The sequence below is a fragment of the Rosa chinensis genome, chromosome 7, assembly GCF_002994745.2.
Source record: "Rosa chinensis cultivar Old Blush chromosome 7, RchiOBHm-V2, whole genome shotgun sequence".
In the NCBI taxonomy this organism is placed as follows: domain Eukaryota; kingdom Viridiplantae; phylum Streptophyta; class Magnoliopsida; order Rosales; family Rosaceae; genus Rosa; species Rosa chinensis.
Genome location: NC_037094.1, coordinates 7206093 through 7226570, shown reverse-complemented (window position 1 = coordinate 7226570; position 20478 = coordinate 7206093). Strand labels below are relative to the sequence as shown.

At 39.3% G+C, this 20478-nt stretch overlaps 1 pseudogene; it reads left to right on the top strand.

Annotated features, from left to right (window-relative positions):
* Window positions 1–9070: 9070 nt before the first annotated feature.
* Window positions 9071–19840, top strand: LOC112177320 (annotated as a pseudogene).
* Window positions 19841–20478: the final 638 nt, after the last annotated feature.

Genomic DNA, 20478 nt, shown 5'->3' with positions numbered 1-20478 from the left:
TAATTGTAGGAGTGATTGGATTGTAATTAAGCATTACCCTTTTGTGCACACCATGTAGTCCTATATAAGGCTCCTCATGGTGAGATGAATATGACACACAATCTGATTCTCTGTGTCCAAACTCTCTCTCTCTCTCTCAAAAATTTTTCTGTTTTACAACACGTTATCAGCACGAAGCTCTAACCAAAGCTCTAGCCAAGAAAAAAAAAAAACCCCCCTGCTGCAGCCTGTTTGCACGCCCCGAAACCTCTTGATCAGGACGTCAGATCAAAAACTTTCCTTCATCAAAGTTGTTCGTCTCTGCCTCTTCTCTTTGACCTCCAAATTTCAGCCATATTGGAGTCGTTTTGAGACCTATACACCATTTTAAGTGGAAGCTGTTCAGAAGAGAATCTGCTCCGTGTTCACGACTAGCTCTAAGATTTGGATCGAATAGCTTTGAGATTCGGGATTTCCTACCAGAAGAGGTGAATAGTTCTTGGATTGGCTGAGAACACAACCTTCTCAGTTCTGCACACATAAGCTGAAGATTCATCCGTTCTTCATCAAGTAATGTTTTCCAAAATCTAATTTCATATTCATGTTTATTGAGCCTAATGATTGAATATGAACAATCACCATGATGCATGAACCCTAATATTTGGTATATACATATTTATATATATTCGTTTATGTGTCTTGGTTTATTTGGCTTTGGATTGTTTGGTTGGAAAAGAAAAAAAAAAGGTTAGGATTCTTGGATTTGAAGCATTTGGTCCAGTAGTACCATATAGTGCATACCAATTAAAAAACAAGCAAAAAGAAAAGGGATTTTGCTGCTCCTGGGATTCGAACCCAGCCACATCATGCATTAGCCTAGCACATTGTACACTATGCCACTATGTCTCATCTTGATCCCCAAACCGCACAATGTGATAATGAAGTGCGGAGAATTCTAGATGTACAGAGTGTAGCCCAAAATATGCCAGACGTTTTCTCTGATCTAGCTAAAGTGACGAGATCATATATACCTGCTGCAAATGTGCCTGCAAGGATAGACGTCCCTGTAGGATGTGTCGTCCCAGATGGACGAGGTACGACCATGGCGGCTAACCAGTCATATGTCCCTGCTCAGAAGTGAGGTAGACCATTAGGTTCGAAGGATTCTTATCCCCAGAAGAGGGTAAACTTGGCACAAACGAATCCTCTTGACATCGCAATCTCAAACTGATTCATCTCACGAGATAAATCCGGATTATGGGCAAGGTTCTAAAAAACGCTAGGCGCTAGTCGGGCGGTGACCCAGGGACTAGCGCCTAGGGGCCTAGGCGGGGACTAGGCGGTTTTTTTTTAATAATTTTTAAATTATTTTAATGACATATAATAATATAAATGACAATATTTAAAGTCTAAAAATTAATTATAAATATAAAAATAGTCAAAATATAGAATAAATTAGGGTTTATGACCGCCTAGGCTCCGCCTAGAACCGCCTAGCCCGCCTAGTCCCCGCCTAGCACCACCGCCTAGCCCGCCTAGCCCGCCTAGGCGGCCGCCTAGAAGCCCAGCGCCTAAGGGAAACGCCTAGGCCAAAATCGGAGCGGTTCCTTGCCGCCTAGGCCGATTTTTAGAACATTGATTATGGGTATGTCCTAGAAGAGACTATGTTGGGGGACGCTCCAACATTTGAACCCACTCCCGAGAATAGAGAAATCTCGGTAAAATTTAGTGAGATTTGGAATTGGAATGAGATCATCATCGATGATATATTAGTATTTGCGGTGGCCACCGAAAATATAATAAGCAATGACCTCGAACCTTGCTTTGTTGATCAATATCAATGAAAAGACGACTTGCTAACAAGGAAATAAGCAATACAGGTCAAAATAGATTCCTTGACAAAGAGAAAGGTGTTTGGACATGTTGTTCCTACACCTCCCCATATTAAACCCGTAGAATTTAAATGGGTATTTGTAAGGAAGCGTAATGAGAAAAACGAGATTGTGATACAAAAGACTCGTCTAGTGGCACAATAATTTTCTCAACGCCCTGTGGTTGATTACGAGGAGACGTATTCTCCCGTAATGGACGTCATAACGTTCCACTACCTTTTCAGTTTGGTAGTTTCCAAAAAACTGAATATGCAGCTTATGAATGTGGTCACAGCTTATCTCTATGGGGATCACGACACAGAAATATACATAAAAGTTCCAGAAGGACTTAATATACCAGATGCAAATAGTTCTAGACCACGAAACACGCTCTTCATTAGTTTTGAGGCGTTCACTTTATGGATTGAAACAATCCAAACGGAGGTGGTATAACCGTCTAAGTGAATATTTAATTGGGATGGGATATGTGAATAATAAACTATGCCCATGCGTGTTTATTAAGGAAACAAGTTCCTAGTTTAGAATTGTGGCGGTCTATGTCAATGACATGAATTTGATCGATACTCCTGAAGAGATCAAGGAAACCGCAAAGCACCTGAAGTTGGAATTTGAGATGAAAGGCCTTGGGAGAACAAATTATTGTCTCGACCTGGAGCCCGAGCACAGTGCAGATGAAATTTTGGTCCATCAACCAAATTACATCCAGAAGATGTTAAGATGATTTAATGAGGATAAAAGCAAGCGCACCCATGGTCGTCTAAAGTCTAGAGAGAACCGTATCGTCCTGCAGATGATAACGAAGAGATATTGGTATCAGAAGTCCCATATCTAAGTGCAATAGGCGCATTATTGTACTTGGCTTAATTCCCTAGACAAGACATCTCATTCGATGTGAACTTGTTAGCTAGATATAGCTCTGCGCCAACACGCAGCCACCGGAATGGCATAAAAGACATTTTTCACTACCTTAGAGGTACATCGGATATTGGCTTATTCTATCCCTATGCATCAAGGAATGGATCAAACCCCCTTGATCCTCAGAATGATGCTCGCCTTGTTGGATATGCTGATATAGACTATCTATCAGACCCGCACAAGGCATGTCCCCAGATTGGTTATGTCTTTACCATTGGGAATACTGCAATTTCTTGGAGGTCTATGAAATAGACACTTGTTGCTACCTCTTCGAATCATGCTGAGATACTAGCTCTTCACGAAGCAGTATGTGAATGTACATGGCTGAAAGCCGTTACAAAGCATGTTCGAAGCACATGTGGACTGTATTCCACCACTGATGAACCAACCATTATCTACGAGGATAATGCTGCTTACATAGAGCAGATAAAGATGAGTTTCATCAAAGGAGACAACACCAAACATATTGTACCGAAGTTCTCCTTCAATCAGCAACAACAAGAGCATCAGAAGATTGATGTTAAGCAGATTTGATCTGAAGACAGTCATGTAGACCTCTTTACCAAGTCACTACCAAAGTCTACATTCCAGAAGCATGTTCAAGGTATTGGTCTACGTAAACTATCTGAATTACCTAACATGTAATTTTCAGGGGGAGTCAAAATCAGGGGGAGTATCCTGAAGCATACCCACTTGACCATCGTGTACTCTTTTTGTCCTTCGTCCAGGGTTATTTTGTCCCACTGGGTTTTGTTACCTGGCAAGGTTTTAACGAGGCACATCTTTAGCATGGTCACCCCAATTATAGTACATCCTGAAGATGCTTTGATTTGACATATATGCATTTGCTCATCTTTTCCCTTCGACCACGGGTTTCTCCCACTGGGTTTACTGGGCAAGGTTTTGGTGTAGCAACTCTAATGCATCCCTCTCGTAGACATACTACTTACTTATGGTGCTGATAAGAAGACTTCACCTATCTCTAAAGCTGTGATACTGCCACTCCACACTCAAGCGCGTTGTGCTCTTTTTCTCCTTCGACCAAAATTGTTTTTTTTCCCACAGGGTTTTTATTACTTGGCAAGGTTTTTGACGAGGCAACTTAGAAGCGCTCAGCCTATGCAACACTATTGACATGGAATATCCAAGGGGGAGTGTTGTAAATATTTGTGGATAATCATGTAAATAGATGATGAGTAATAGGTGCCTATCCCTATAGATTGGTGATTGATAGGTTGTAATTGTAGGAGTGATTGGATTGTAATTAAGCATTACCCTTTTGTGCACACCATGTAGTCCTATATAAGGCTCCTCATGGTGAGATGAATATGACACACAATCTGATTCTCTGTGTCCAAACTCTCTCTCTCTCTCAGAAATTTTTCTGTTTTACAACATATCCAACTATTAATTTTCAAAGGAACAAAATGCAATTCTAATATCCAGTTGCATTTTGAATTATGACTCAGAGTTTGCTCCTTTCGCCACTAGTGTGAATAATTTGGAATAGGGGCTATGTTTAGGAGATGTCATGCTCTGTACCGCATGAACAACACAGAATAAGATAATGGCATACAATGTTTGTGTCGTACAATGATGTAGTTTACAAGGATGGATGAGAAAGCATGATGTTTATATGCAAATGCAAGCCTGCAAGGGTACTGATCGCATATAGACTAGCTAGAATTACTGGAACAAGTTTTACATGCTTTTCCTATTAAACTAATTTATTGAGAAGAAATAGAGACAATCCATATTTCTGTAGACTAAAAACAAACTATGTAAGACATATAGGTGATGCAATATACATGGCATCATAAGTTTGTGTTAACATTGAAAACAGAGTCCTTAAAATTATTGGACGGGCAAAATATGCCCTTAAGAGTGTTCGCTCTCTCGATAATATTAGTAATTGGAAACTAAAATGTCAGTTATGCAAGAAATTAAAGTACTGCTTGGATGAGTGGTTCACTTAGATCAAGAGCTATCTTCTAACTATAGAGTTCGGATTATGCTATACTATTCTAAATTTCAAGGACGAATTTTTTTAAGCGGGTGGGTTTGTAATACCCGAGGTAATAAAAAAAAATAAAAATAAAAATAATAAAAGGGAAATTTCGTGGTGTAAATCTGGGCCATTGAAATTAACCGCCGCTTGATCACAGCCATTGAAAATCAATTAATGGAGAACTATATAAAGCTGGAGATCAAATCAATGATGGGAGGAGAGCTCCAGAAGCTTCAAGGCTTCTGACTCCTTTCGGTGACTCGACGACCCACAATGGGTTTCTATCGAAAATCATCCGTCCAGCCACGAGGTGGTGACGCACCCATCTCATTCTATTTCTCTCCTCATCGCGGTTCTATCTTCAGTATTGGTTTTCTAGGCGAGGAAGAAGTATTAAAGCTCGAAAGATTTGGGTATTCCGGTGCCGGTTGGTTGTACAAGAGGTGAGCAAAGTTCGTCCTCTCATTAAGATCTATTTCTTGGTATAGTTGTTTCTCAATTTAATTGAATTCTGAACGAATTGGTGTTTTGGGGCAAAACAATTTTCCTTTCCACTGAAAAAAATCTGGTTTATTTAAAAAAAAATTGGAGGTCGGGGATGTTACACAAAGAGATTGCTCTTGGTGTAATCCGAGCATTAAAGAATACGTCTCCAGATGTGACTGGCACCAACGTCGTGGATGGTCACCGATCCTCATTTCCTCCACTGCCGAAATAGGTGGATGCCGTTCAAAATCCAAAAAGCACCTCAAGCCCTTTGTTACATCCCGTACCCTAATTTTCCCGTTTACTGGTCATTCGGACGGTAAACGACATTTACTTTCACTTTTAACCTCGTTTCGATACTTTTGGGGGAGGGCCCTAAAAGTTGACTTTTTTTTTTCGTTCGTCAAGTGAGAAAATTTTCTTCACAAAAGTTGTAGAGGACGTTAAACCGAGTTCGTGGACATGCGGCACGCAAGAATCAAAATTCGTATGAATTAGTTACAGTCTATGGAAGTTTATTTCTACTTTGAAGTTATCGGAAATTTGTAAAGGCCAAAACTGACTTTTCGCTAAGTCAGGTATATAAAGGAGAAAACCCTAGGATTTCCTTCATTTTTCTCTTTTCTCCTTCTCTCTCTTCCTCCTTGGCCGCATGGGACTAATCTCTCTCTTTTCCTTCCTCATCTCTCTGCTCTCGCCGAAATCGCCACTTTCGGCCACTACCACGCTACACCGCCACCACCATTTGAACCATAACACAAACCCGACCAAGACCCAGTCGTTTTGCAGTCGATCAAGACGTTCCAGTCACTGCACTCGACCTCCAAACCTGCAATGCCACTGTTCCACAACCCTCACCGGTTTCCAGTCATCCCCTTTACCACACCACCATCACCGCTACACTCAGCGAGCAAGGGAGAAGAAAACCCAGAGGTTCCGTCACCTATAGATGCAGGACGAGGCCGTACAAGTTGTCGCTGGAATCTGGGATTCTGCAAGTATCAATTCATCGTTTCCAGCCACTCGAGCTGTACGACCACCATAATTGGAATCAGAGCCTCCTCATTCTTCAAAACCCTTTGGTCCCGACCTTTGTTTCGGCCAGAATCGCCACACTCGCTGCCACTGCAGTGTGGACCACCGTGGCTCCGCCACCGGATTTCCAGGCCACCTTTATTAGTTTTGATTATGTGTTCTGAAGTTTTTGGAGAAAAGAATGAGCATTGGTTCATTTTGATGTATAATGAAGGAAGGTAAGAATCAGGAACTCTATTTTGAGATATAAAATTGGTTGAAGATTGATATTAAATTGTGTTGTTATTGCTAGGAGTTAGAATGGTTATTGGTGGTGGAGGACTACACTTATTTAGAATTGGCCCTCTGATTGGAGATGAAGAATTGGTAAGGGACTGGGTTCGGTGACCTTATAATTGCTATAATTGGTTTGATCAAATTGTTGAATTGATGGAGTTATTGGTTTGCAATTAGAATGGTTTCAAATATATTTTCGATGGTGTTATGCTTGTGCAAAGTTAGGAAGTGACGAATTGTTTACCATTGTGGAAATGTCTTACTAGAAGTGGTAAGTAGTTTGGCCAAATAATTAAGGTATTGGTGAATATTGAATGGATCGGTTTTGACGAGTTTGGCAAGTAACTGAATATTGAAATTGATGTTGAGAGGAAATTGTTAGTGAGAATGACAAATTTTATTTGAGCAAGTTAAATCGATTGTTCGATGAAGATTAATGAAACGAGTTGCCAATTGGAATATTCTAATACTACCATATCCGGGAATTACCATAAGGACAGAATCATTTGGAAATGGTGATAATGAATCTTACATTTAAGGTTTAAAGGCTAAGTAAAAAGGTCGAATGGTTAACCTGAATTATAACTTGGAAATAGTGTAATTACCATATTCCGAATGAGTTTACTTTATTAAGTGGATTATTCGGAAATGGTTACCCGTAATTATCAATTCAGAGTAGATTGGTGAATTTAACACGTTTGGTTACTTAAGGAAGTTTCCATTGTTAATAAATTACAAATTGGACTTAAAGATTTTATTAAGGACTCGACCGTGACTACTTGAGATAGAATGAAAGCTCAATATCGAAAATGACTGAACGGAGGAATTTCCGAGCTCTTAACTTGAGATGGATAAGTTGACGGTTATTGAAATTGAATCAATGTGAGTGGACTTTTGATTTTAAGAATTGATGCATGCAATTATTTTCCCGAAATAATGATTTACTTATTTGTTTATCATTTTATCATTTTGCTATAATTTGCTTGTGGGAAATTGATTTCGAGATATCTTATGGGTTTGCTTGCATTGTTGATTTATGAAGATTATGATTTATATCAATTATCATTTTGGTTTATGATTCATGTTAAATTTCGAAGAGCTACTTTTCGAGCTGATTTCCGGAATTTAGTATTATATTTTATTCGTCGAGTTTTGGAGATTTCTAGAATATTATCGGAAATGAGATTTTCAGGGGAATTGGTTTTGTTTCGATTTATGGAAATTATGATTTATTATTATTTCTTGCCATTCTGTTATTGATTTGAGATACTTTTGGCGTGTGGGACACGTCGATGATATTTTCAACTTACTGTGAGAATTTGGGGAAGCTTTATGGATTTATGTGGTTTTCGGATTTCTTTTGCTATACTTTGGGTGATTATTTATCATGCTAGCATTGATGTCCGCCTTTGTGGCGAGGTGATGGGATCACCGAAGCCCGTCCGCCTTTGTGGGGCTGGTTACTGTCTTTGTGACAGTAATGCTGAAGCCCAGTATCCTAATCGCTACACTTAGTGGCGTGTGGGTATATAACGGGAGTATAAGGGAGTACTTTAGCTTGGGAGGCTCATTCGTATGGCTATCTTCTTCCCCTACTTTTATATTATTTCTGGGCTAGCGGGGTCTAGTCCGATGATACGATACTCAGCGGGTTTGATTTACAGTTTCCAGTTTCCAATTTCCTGATTTTAAGAAATAAAATTTTATAAACGTTGCATGCATCGAGGTTTTACAAGTTTAAATACGTGGGAAAGTATTCTAGTTTGCTTCATTTAAATTATCTTGATTACTTATTTTTGTCCACTCACACTAACGTGTTTTTCAATACTTTCCCTTGGACCCTTCGGTTTCAAATGCCCCTTTTGCAGGCGAAATTAGTTGAGGTCGGGCGTACACGGGTTGAGGCATAGTTGTCACTGCTTCCGCATTGTAGGATCTATCGATCCTTCACCCTCTTTACTTTTATTCTAGTATACCTTTTGTTTTAGAATTGCTCTGATAACCGTGGAATTAATGTTATTAAGTTGAGATTTGTGTATTCTGAATTAGAGAATGTTGTGATTTGGGGAGCAGGGTGGCTCCAGGAGAATAAGGATGGATGGTTTAGAAGTGTAATGTTTTTCCTACAGGTTTTGGGTAGTCCATTTTTAGGGGGAAGTTTCGCCAATTTTTTTTGATAGAATTTCTTCTAAGGTGGGCCCTGCGGGGCCACTTCTGATTTCGGGGTGAAATTCGGGGTGGGTCCTGTCACCCTTCCTCATAACAGCAAGAGGTAGAGGTCGTTCAAAATCCCAAAAGCACCTCAAGCCCTCCCTCATCGCAGCAATAGGTGGACGCCATTCAAAAGCTGAAAAGCCCCTCAAACCCACCAACTGGCAAGGATGGCGTCAAGAAAGGTACCAATGGCATGAGCCTGCAACTCGATCGTTGCAAAAGAATATGCCCACCAGGTGCAAAAAACAAGTTGGTTCTGTATACAATGACCGACTATGCGCCTGCTTATTACGAGTGCAATAAGGTGCGCGTGGTTATACAACACCTCGGAGTGGTGTTTTCCGAGCGTGACATGTCTATCTACGACGAATTCAAACACGAGTTGTGGAAATCATTGAGAGGAAAAAAAGAATGGCCGGGTGCCTCCAAGATTGTTTCACAAGGGAAGATGTGTGGGTGGGTCTAAGGAAGTGTTTAAAGTTTTAAAGTATGTAGGGTCGAACGAGAGGCGCAGGGACGAGTTTGTTGAAGGCTTCCGAAGAGAATAATTGGGTCTCTCTGTGAGGGTTGTAAGGACCAGAGGCTCTTGGAATGTTCTCGCTGCAAAGGAATTGCTCAATTGGTGTTGGATGTGGAAGGAACTAAAAGGGTTTTCAGGTGTCCTAGCTGGTTGTAGAAAAAATTGAATGGTGCTTTGCCAAATTTGTGGCTAAAAAGCTCACAAAGCTGTTACATATGTTTTTATTAATTTGGTTTTTGTAGATTGGTTTTATTAATGGCAATTCAATATAAAGCTCACAAAGCTATTACTCATATATTTGGTTTTTGTAGATTGGTTTTATTAATGGCAATTCAATATCATAAAACAACGACTTAGTTGATACATTAAATTGAGATCATAAAATTTCAAGTATGCTCATAAGTTTTTTTTTTTTTTTTTTTTTTTTTTAACAAAGGCTGGTGCGGCTGCCCTCAAGCCTTGATTAATGAAACTGTCGAATACAAGGGGGGGGGGGGGGGAGGGGGGGGGACATTGAGCCTAAACCCCTGATTACAATAAGCATCTAGAGTATTTCCAAAAATAATATCAGAAATCTTACAGAAGACATGTATTCTAACAAGCACCAACTAGTAAAGAGTGAACTATTAGCTACTCCATTTGCTTTGACATAGCAGTGACATAACAGAAAGATAACTCGATATGTAACCCGATTACAACGTAGCATAATTACTATAATCTCAGCTTTCCCACTATGTTTCCGTCGGAGAAATCCGAAGACACTTAGCTTCACCCTGCCACTAGGTGGTAGCGACCATTTGACGAAGCAAAAAGCTCGCCCCCTACCTAGAGCAGATAAGGCACTTTGAGGGCATACATAGGCACATAGCCCGACTAGCCCTACACAACTACTGTAGAGACTTATTGCTCGCATAAAGCGCAAACATATTAAATAACATAAATAATAAACAACAATTTCTTTAACCTTAATGGGCCCAGGGTGAAGCCCAATGCCCAAAAACCACTAGACCTAGGACAGACCCACAATCGAATTAGGGCAAAAAGGGCCCAATTATTGGATCCAGCCCAAGACAGTTGCTGCAGCACCACCGCTACCTTCCCATCTCCCAGATCGTCGCTCCGCCGCTGCTCTCCGACCCCGGCCACCGTCGAACAAACACTTCCGATAGAGAATCAGCAGCTGCGAACCTCCACCAACTCAGCCCCAAAACTCGAGTGCCCAAATCCCTGATAACGAGAACACTAGAAATTGGACACCCACTATCGTCCATTCCAAACCCACCGTCGTCCTCCTTAATCCCTGCTACAAGACCCGAAAGCTTGATTGACGCCACAGAGTGGGAAACCCCTTACTGCCGCGCACCCCCTCCCCGTGCAGTCACCGCCACAAACTGAGATCCAACAAGCTTGGACCAACTCTGCCTCATTCTCCGATCACTAGACCAAATCCCTGATCCCAAATCCCGTCCGACCACACCTGACGCATGCCGCGTGGGGCCAGAGGCCTGCGTCAACACCGCAGCGCAGCCGGAGGAGAACAAGAGAAGATGGCGACAAGCTTTCCTCTGACCCTAGCGCGTGCAGCGCATTCTCTAGGTTATTTTTCCCCTGTTCTGGCTTTTGTAAATAGTATGCTCATAAGTTAGATGCACGTTCTTTCATCTTTCTCGTGACAAATAGAGAAAGCAACTAAAACAATAATATTATTATGTTGACATTGATATAGAATGCGGGTTGAAAAGATTGTATCATCTCACTAAATCACGGCTTTTGAACTAAATAAGTCATTGTCTTGCACTGCTTAAATAGTAACACATATTGGGGGAAAAAACAATCAAAACCTAGAGCCTGAAATTTTGATTTGCTAATGAGCAAGGATGGTAGAATTTAACCCATAATATGATTAACTAGGGTCCCAAACAAAAAGTTTGAGTAGCAGAAACTGCAAATTAGATAAAAAAAAAAACTTATAAAACAATATGAACAAATAAATTTTTGAATCTTATAGAAATCAAATTGAGAATAAGATTTAAGATTCACATAGTTTAGATCGTTCCAAACTTCCAATTGTAAGCCCTGTCTGAAAATATATTGCAGGGATGGTATTTCCGTCTTTCCCCTCTGACAAAAAGAATTAAAAATAAATAATAAATGTTTACATGAGACCCATATCAGGATTTTATTTATTATTTATTATTTATTTTTAATTCTTTCATTTGGTCGTCTCCCCTGGCAAGGATACCAGGGAGAGAATAAAGGATTCCTTGTTTGCAAGAAGAAGATGGCAATGTCTCCAGAGACCTTGTGTTCTTTCTGTCCACTCCGTTTTAGACAATTTGTTGAACATGTAGTGAACTTGAAGTTTGATGAAGAGCCTAATTACGCAAAATGTATATCACTATTTGATGGGACTATAAGTTCAAATCCTGATATCAGAGGGTCACTACAAGAAAATGACTCTTTTACCGTGCACATTTTACGGCGTGCATCAATGAGTGCCGTAATAGACATACATTTACGGCGCACTTTCACGGCATGCCCTGAATACCCTTTCTGATATAGTCTTTTACGGCGTGCATTAGATGCATGCCGTTAATGTCAATTTTCATTTGATCTTTTATGGCATGCATTGATGCACGCCGTTAATGTCAATTTTTATTTGGTCTTTTATGGCATGCATTGATGCACGCCGTAATAGTGTTATCTTTTACAGCCTGCAAGAATGTGCGCAGTTAATGTGGTTTTTAATGTAGCTTTTTACAGCATGCATTAATGTGTGCCGTAAAACTATAAGGAGCGAAATTTTCACCAAAGTTTTTATTTCCCCCCATCTCTTCCCTCTACACTTTCTAATTCTATTTTTTTTTTCATTTCATAAAACAAAACTTTTCTCTCTCCCCGACAGACCTCAATTTTCCATCTCTTCCCTATCTCTTCCCTCTATGTCTCTTCCCACCGCAGAGTTGCTATTCAGTGGATCTCCACCGAGTCGCCAGCCACCTCTCACCACCTTTCATCGAGATGCCGTGGATCGATTGAGCTCCAAATTAAAGAACATTGAAGTGATTGATCACCGCTCTTGGAGATTCGGGCCACCGGAATCCGGGTCTTGAGGTTTATGAAACCCATTTGGAGAAAGTTGAGAACTTTGGCCTTCTCTTGCTCATTTGCTATGTGGGTTTTTTTTTTCTCTCCCCAAATCAAGGTACAATTTTTTTCACTTATTATTTCAGCTTTCATCTTTTGAATTGTGGGAAGGCTTCTTGTCTGCTTAGTTTGCCTAGTTTGTTGGTTTGACTATCTGTACCTACATTTGAGAGTTTAATTTTGATCAATGTTGACTGTTCTAAGCCTTAGTGGGACTTTATAGTTTCATTTCGGGGAATCAAATCCTATTCTGGGTCTATTGAGTTGTGTTCAATATTACAGGGATCAAGCAGAGGTAGCGAATTGGGGAAAAGAGGAGAGACTGCACTATTGAATTAATCAATCGTGCTCTAATATCCTTAGTATGGTTTCATTATGTTTTGCTTCAGACACGATTGATTAATTCTTGGTTTGGGTTTATGGGATTTCTATCATTTGGTTTCTAAAGAATCCCATTTTGGGCAGTTTAATTGGTAATGAAATCTGGGAGTTAACGCTGAGTACTAATGGAATTCATATATCTGTCTTAGGCTGAAAGGTTGGTTGGGATTTGGATGGAGTTTGCTTAGTCCACATACATGTAAGTGAACTTCATCTTAGCTGGTGTTTGCTTTTCAATTACTGATCTTGGTTTATTGAATAGCTCCATGTATTTCTATATCTATAATTAATCGTACATATATATAATTGTATATACCCGTTTATATATGAACGAATCAAAATGGTGGAAAACTCAGAGTCCTAACAGACTGATTAGGTAATGGGTTCATATGAACAAGATGATAAATCGGCCTTAAACTCAGTACCCAATGAACAGAAGCTCTAAAGTTCTCATCTTTCTTTTGTTTAAGCAATCTATTTGAAAGTGTCCAAGACACAATTAAACCCAAAAAATTTATTCTCATTTTAGGAGCAAATCACTTGGCTTGAACATTCTGTCAATACAAAAGGTATAATAATTCCTGAAGAGCCTAAAGTCACACAAATTTCAATATAACCATTCCTAGCAAGAAAATTCAGCACCCCATAAACCAGAAGCACTTGAGTTGTAATCTTTCTTTTGTTCAAGTTAAGTATTTGTTTTGTCCTCAAGTTATTTATTCCTAAAGGAATCAAAAGCAAGAAACTGAAGTTAAGAGTGAAAAAGAACAGGTAAAAACAAGAACAGATGAAAATAATTATAGTAAAGTTGATAGCTGATCGGAGTGGATTGCTATGGTGACTGGAAACAAGGAGTTCTTTTCTTCTATCGAGTAGTCTTCTCGGCTTAGTGACACTAATTCCCTTTCTCGATTTTTATGTACATTTAACATCCTCATTAAGGTAAGGTTGTAATCACAGGCAAATTCTGGAAAACCATCTTTATGATGGTGATGCATGCTGTGTTCAATTTCTCATAACCATACCATTGGCAATAATTTTGTCAATGTTTGTAGTAATAGTTATCTTTTTCTTGATATTGCCACATTCTGATCTTTTGAAATTATATTGCTTTATGCATGTGAATGATGGTGGGCTGCTGTTTCATGATATATAAGATTCCTCTTCAAGCATACTTTGAGATAGAAAAGAAATGTATTTAATAAAGTCACCGAGTCAGAAGTTATCCATCAATTGTTTTTACCATTTTCAGTTTTGAGACATGAGTATTCAGTTGTCTTTTGGTTATGAAAGATAGCAATTACTTCCATGGTTGTATACTGGTCGTCATTATCTAACAAGATAGTACTATTGTGGCATTATATGTTCCCATGTTGGGTCCAGCATGGTCTATATTTTCCAATGGTTATACTTGACATAGTATTGTGTGGCTTCTATATGTAATGGGAAAGGTCGTGAATGAGCTTTAGACGAGTCTCATGTTTATTGATACTGTTATATACCTTGATTCTCTCATGTATTTGGGAGTTAACGCTGAGTACTAATGGAATTCATATATTTGTCTTAGGCTGAAAGGTTGGTTGAGATTTGGGTGGAGTTTGCTTAGTCTACATACCTGTAAGTGATCTTAATCTTAGCTGGTGTTTGCTTTTCAATTACTGATCTTGGTTTATTGAATAGCTCTATATATATATATATATATATATATATATATATATATATATATATATAATGATATGAAAATATTGATGTAGCTTTCAATTTTGTACGTTGCACTATACATATTCATATATATATATATATATATATATATATATATAGCTGTAGCTTTCAATTTTTGTACGTTGCACTATACATATATATATATATATATATATGTGTGTGTGTGTGTGTGTGTGTGTATATGCACCCATACACACATCTACTTCATTCATACATTACTTATAGTTTTGGTTCTCTTCATTCAAATAGATGATTAGATTGGATTTTGGATTATGAATTGAATGATGAAATTTATATTTGGCCAGTGGTAAGATTTCTAACTTTTTTATTTGGGCTAAATACTGTTTAATACCCTGTGGTTTGAGTCCAACATCAATTCAGTCCCTCAACTTTTAATTTCATCAAAAACACCCCTGCATTTATCAAATCTCATCTAATAGGTCCTTCCGTCAATAATCCATCAATTAGAGCCGTTAACTCGCTGACGAGGCATGTCATGTCAGATCATGTGGGCCCCACCTATCAGGCAAAATTCCAAAATTGCCCCTGCTTCTCTCCCAGCTCCAGAAGAGCTCTGCTTTGGCTAGAAACTCTGCATCTTCTCTCTGTTTCTGCATAATTATGCCTGCCTCCGCATCGAGCCCATAATCTCCCCCCTCCCCCGCTCCCAACAACAACAACCCCCAAAATCGTAACCCTAACCTTGTCCCTTTTTCCAAAAACCACACAAAGTTTCCATCTTTGACTCCAATTTCTGCTTTTGATTTCTTGCAGGGATCAGACCTAGACTTATCGAAACAACCACCGCCGCCTCTGCCGCCGTAAATTCGATCGCCGCTCGCCGAGAAGCTCACCTCCGACCGTTTTCCCAAGTCCCCATTACTCTTCAGCTCCAATACCTCCTGCCATGCTTTGCCTCCACTGCAGTTCCACACCGGTCTGCTCGCGCCTCACAGCTTGGTGGCTCCGTCGTGCCTGAGCAGTGACATGGACGTTGACGACGGCGATGAGGAGAGCCTCGATTCGGTCTTTGATGACTATTCTGGTGCTAATTTCTTCGATGAAGAATCGAAAGCGCAGATCTGCTCGCGCCTCACAGCTTGGTGGCTCCGTCGTGCCTGAGCAGCGACATGGACGTCGACGACGGCGACGAGGAGAGCCTCGATTCGGTCTCCGATGACTATTCTGGTGCTAATTTCTTCGATGAAGAATCGAAAGCGCAGATCTGCTCGCGCCTCACAGCTTGGTGGCTCTGTCGTGCCTGAGCAGCGACATGGACGTCGACGACGGCGACGAGGAGAGCCTCGATTCGGTCTCCGATGACTATTCTGGTGCTAATTTCTTCGATGAAGAATCGAAAGCGCAAACGGAGTGGTATCACTAAGAAGAGGAGAGTGTTGGGTATAGTAATAAGGTTAGGTCTGGATTGAATATGGGGTTTTTGAAGGAGGGTTTAAGGGTTGAAGTTCCTGGGAATAATTTCAGAAGGTTTACTGAGAGTGAGGTGGGGTTTAAGCAAAGATGTCCACCCAAAACTTATACACCTTCAACTGCAAATCAGCTTTTGAAAAGGGTTCAACTTCGAAATGTCAATGTAAGAGTTGGTGCTTTCGTTTCATTTGAGAATTGGTTTTATGGATTGGGAAAGTTTTGTTTGTTATTTTGAATAGTGTTGGTAATTAGGAGACTAATTCAATGTTGTGTTGATGCTTTTCTTTCATTATATTATGTTCATTTGTGATTTTAAAAAATCCCAAAAACGACAACGTATCCGGGATTGTTGTTGTTGGGAGCGGTGGAGGGGGGAGATTGGGGGCTCGATGCAGAAACAGAGAGAAGATGCAGAGTTTCTAGCCAAAGCAGAGCTCTTCTGGAGCTGGGAGAGAGGCAGGGGCAATTTTGGAATTTTGCCTGATAGGTGGGCCCACATGATCTGACATGGCATGCCTCGTCAGCGAGTTAACGGCTCCAATTGACCGATTATTGACGGAAGGACCTTTTAGATGAGATTTGATAAATGCAGGGTGTTTTTGATGAAATTAAAAGTCGAGGGACTGAATTGATGTTGGACTCAAACCACAGGGTACTAAACAGTATTTGACCCTTTTTATTTTGTTTATCTTTTCTCATCAGGTGGGATTTTGATTTCTTCTATCTTTTTGCAATTTGGCTCAAGATCACTTGCTAGATGGTTTGAACTGCCTCAGCGGGGCTTCGCAGTCACCAGAGGAACTCCCATACCCTTTTCAACTTTCTCGTAACAAAAAAAAAAAAAAAAACTTTTCAACTTTCAGGTGGGTTTCTTTCTTTCTCGTTTTATTGTTGCTAGCTTCATGTCAATATGTTTTGCTTCAGACACGAGTGATTAATTCAAGTTTTGGGTTTATGGGATTCCTATCATTTTAAGAGTTTCAAATGAATCCCATTTTGGGCAATTTAATTGGTAATGAAATCTGGGAGTTAACACTAAGTACTAATGGAATTCATATATTTGTCTTAGGCTAAAAGATTGGTGGGGATTTGGATTGAGTTTGCTTAGTCTACGTTACCTGTAAGTGATCTTCATCTTAGCTGGTATTTGCTTTTCAATTACTGATCTTGGTTTACTAAATAGCTCCATGTATTTCTATATCTATAATTAAGCGTACATATATATAATTGTATATACATGTTTATATATGAACAGATGCACATCAATGATTTGGCCTCGTGGTGAGAGGTTTGATTCAAGTAAATGGTTGATTACTGGAAGTATTGGATACTTGAAACTTTGTTGTAAAGCTTAATAGAGATCAAGCATGCCGTTTCTTTTCCTGGTGCAAATTTTGAAGGTATTGAATTCGTTGTTGGGTTTTCAGACTACCATCCTTCTCATGGTGATGCATGGCATAAAAGTTTTTTCCGTTCTTTGGCATATATGCACTGCACTAGATTCATAATTACCTACTTCCCACCTAGGTATAATCATGTGTGTGTGTGTGTCTATATATATATATATATATATATATATATATATATATATATAAATACATACACGTACGCCCCATTCTTTTGATTTTGGTTATTTGTCGTTTTGTTCTATTAATTGATGAAAAGGCTACCTATGACTCTTTCAATCCATTTCGGAACTTGGTTTTATTTAACTAGTTTGGTGATCATTGCTTTTAATCAGAGTAGATAAATTGGATGCTGAAAGCAGTTGTTCATAGTTGAGACTGGTTGGTTTATTACCTGAACTTGCATCCCATGTCTTACGGCCCTGCTTCTCGCACTTGGTATGAATTCTCGACCAATTTTATTCTTTCTTATTCCCTGAAACTTTTTGAGATCTGCCTAATACTGATGTATTATATATCGTTGCCTAAGTTGAGAGTTGGAGTTTTACTTTTGGTGTGATTGGAGGAATGGAAAAGCACTATGGATACTCTCTCTTTTAGTGTTTGTTGTGTATTTTGTGTTTTTATGTCATTGATTGTTTTCGGAAAAGTTGTTGTGAAGTATTGGATAATTGAACTTGTTACTGTTACAGAAAAATTGACATCTTCATATGTATGTTTAACTAAGATGGTCATCTGCTATTAGATAGTTTGCTGAGTACTTGCTTTCATTTATTATTAACTGTGTTTTACATTCATAACAGGGACTTCCACCTTTTGAGGTTTCTGTTAACATGCCCTACTGATGATAAAGTGCTCAAAGTGATGGTCAATTGAGAGAATGTGCATTTGGATGGTTAAATGTTCAAAAGATGATGTAGTATATTTTGTAATATGCTATATTCTTAACATAAGTTTAAACTCAAGTTTGCTAGAAATTGTACTTGGTCTGTAGCAGATTGGATATAAAAAGTTTGTTAAAACCCTTTCTATTATCTATGATATATATGCTGATTCACCTATACTTTGAGGTTAATATTATTTTTGCTCAAGTCATTTTGTTAGTTGATCATTTTTCGATTATGAGCAACCAGGAAACCTTTTTGCCACAAAGACTTTTATGGCAGGTTATGTGCATCGTGAATGACATATCAAAATTGACAGAAAAGCTTTTTACAGCGTGCAAATTGGGCCTTAAAAAATTGGGCAACTACTTCTTTTATGGCATGCAAAAGTGTGTCATAAAAGGTCTTTTACGGCGTTCGTTGTAGGCCGTGAATAGAGTCTTTTACGGCATGCCTAGTGCGCCGTAAATAAGTGGTCATACAGGTCATTTACGGCGTGCTTTCTTGACATTCACGGCGTGCAACCATCCCATAAATCAAATTGGATTATAGAGGAATGTCTTTTATGGCCTACTTGGATGCACAATTATGGCCTGCTTATGAATGCCGTTAAAGAGGAATGTCTTTTACGGCTCCGTCATTTACAGCCTATTTTTGTGCGCTATAAAAGGGTATTTACGGAGCACAATGTGGGTGGTAAAAGACTGTTTTTGGTGTAGTGGGTGCACAGAAGCTTATCAATCTGGTTGGTCGTAAGAGAGGAAGATTGACAATGGAGGAAGATGATGAACAACCGAAGAAGAGAATTAGAATGGGTATGCCAGCATCACAATGGACCAGTGTTTATAATGGTCGGAGACCGATGCAGCAAAGGTATCACTATAATGTAGCTGTTACAAGGCTTGCTCAGCATATTGAGAAAGGAAATGAGGATGGTTTATATATTAGCAGTGTGGCTTCTTCTCAAAATTTGTGGGCCTTGATTATGGATGCAGGCACTGGTTTCACTTCCCAAGTTTACGAACTTGCTCCGACTTGTCTTCACAAGGAATGGATAATGGAGCTGTGGGAGAAAAACTATTACATTAGTGCATTAGCGGAGCTACTAATGGGAGTTCATTAGTAGTAATGTCCAAGGGTACAAATTTTATAAAGCAGTCATATATAGTCAGTGATACATTTCCCTTTAAGTGGATTAACAAAAAGTGGAAAGAGGGCTTTTTTGTTACGTCAATGGCCGCTGCAGGAAGTTTATGGGCCATTGTTATGTCTCGGGGTTCTAATTATTCAGACCAAGTTGTTGAACTAGATTTCCGTTATCCTAATGAAGGAAGACATCAGCGATGGAATTCTGGATATCGTATAACAGCAACTGCAGCACGTGTGATCAGGCCGCTTTTGTTCTCAGTGTGCCAAGGAAGAAGCCTCAAGATGAACCGCAGGAGACACTTCGTACTTCTGCTTTTCCTAGTACACATGTCAGGGAGAAGGGGGCGAAGAACCTTTATATTGCATCTATCTGTTATGGACGAACAGTATCATAAAGGCAGCGACCTTTCTCTGGGATTGCTGCAGACCCACTGCAAGTAACCATTGCGTGAAATTTCAAGTATGTCATGACTCACAAGTCATATGTCAGGTGCACTTTCTTTTCATCTGTCTCTTAACAAAATACAGAAAAGAACACTAAAAAAGGTTCTATTGAACACGCAAAAAGATAAAAAGAGAGAAACTTTCTTATGAATAAATGTTACATTAATTTCAAATATTTTATCAAAAAAACTAATTATTGGTTTTAGACTTTTAGTCGTATTTTGAAACACTAATGTCTTTTATGAACTTGAGTACTTGACCATGTCTTAGAACAATAGAACCTCATGTTGAGTCCCGATATTAAGAGGCGGTTTTCTAGGTCCCTCTTGATCTCTGACAATGTCCTATATCCAAAGTTCCAAACCCAGTAGAACTGCTAGGATATTGGATCAGTAAATCTCCATTCCTCTCTCAGTTGTAGCTGGCGACGAGATCAAAGCTTGGGTTGTGCATTACGTTTTGGCATTGCCAATATAGCACACTAGCTCGATCAAGAGGAGTTTTTAGAAAATGGTCATCTAATTCGCTGTGTAATTGTGTATTGAATAGGCTTCAGTAATTTGCAAGTGGTCGTACAGAAATAGTCAAG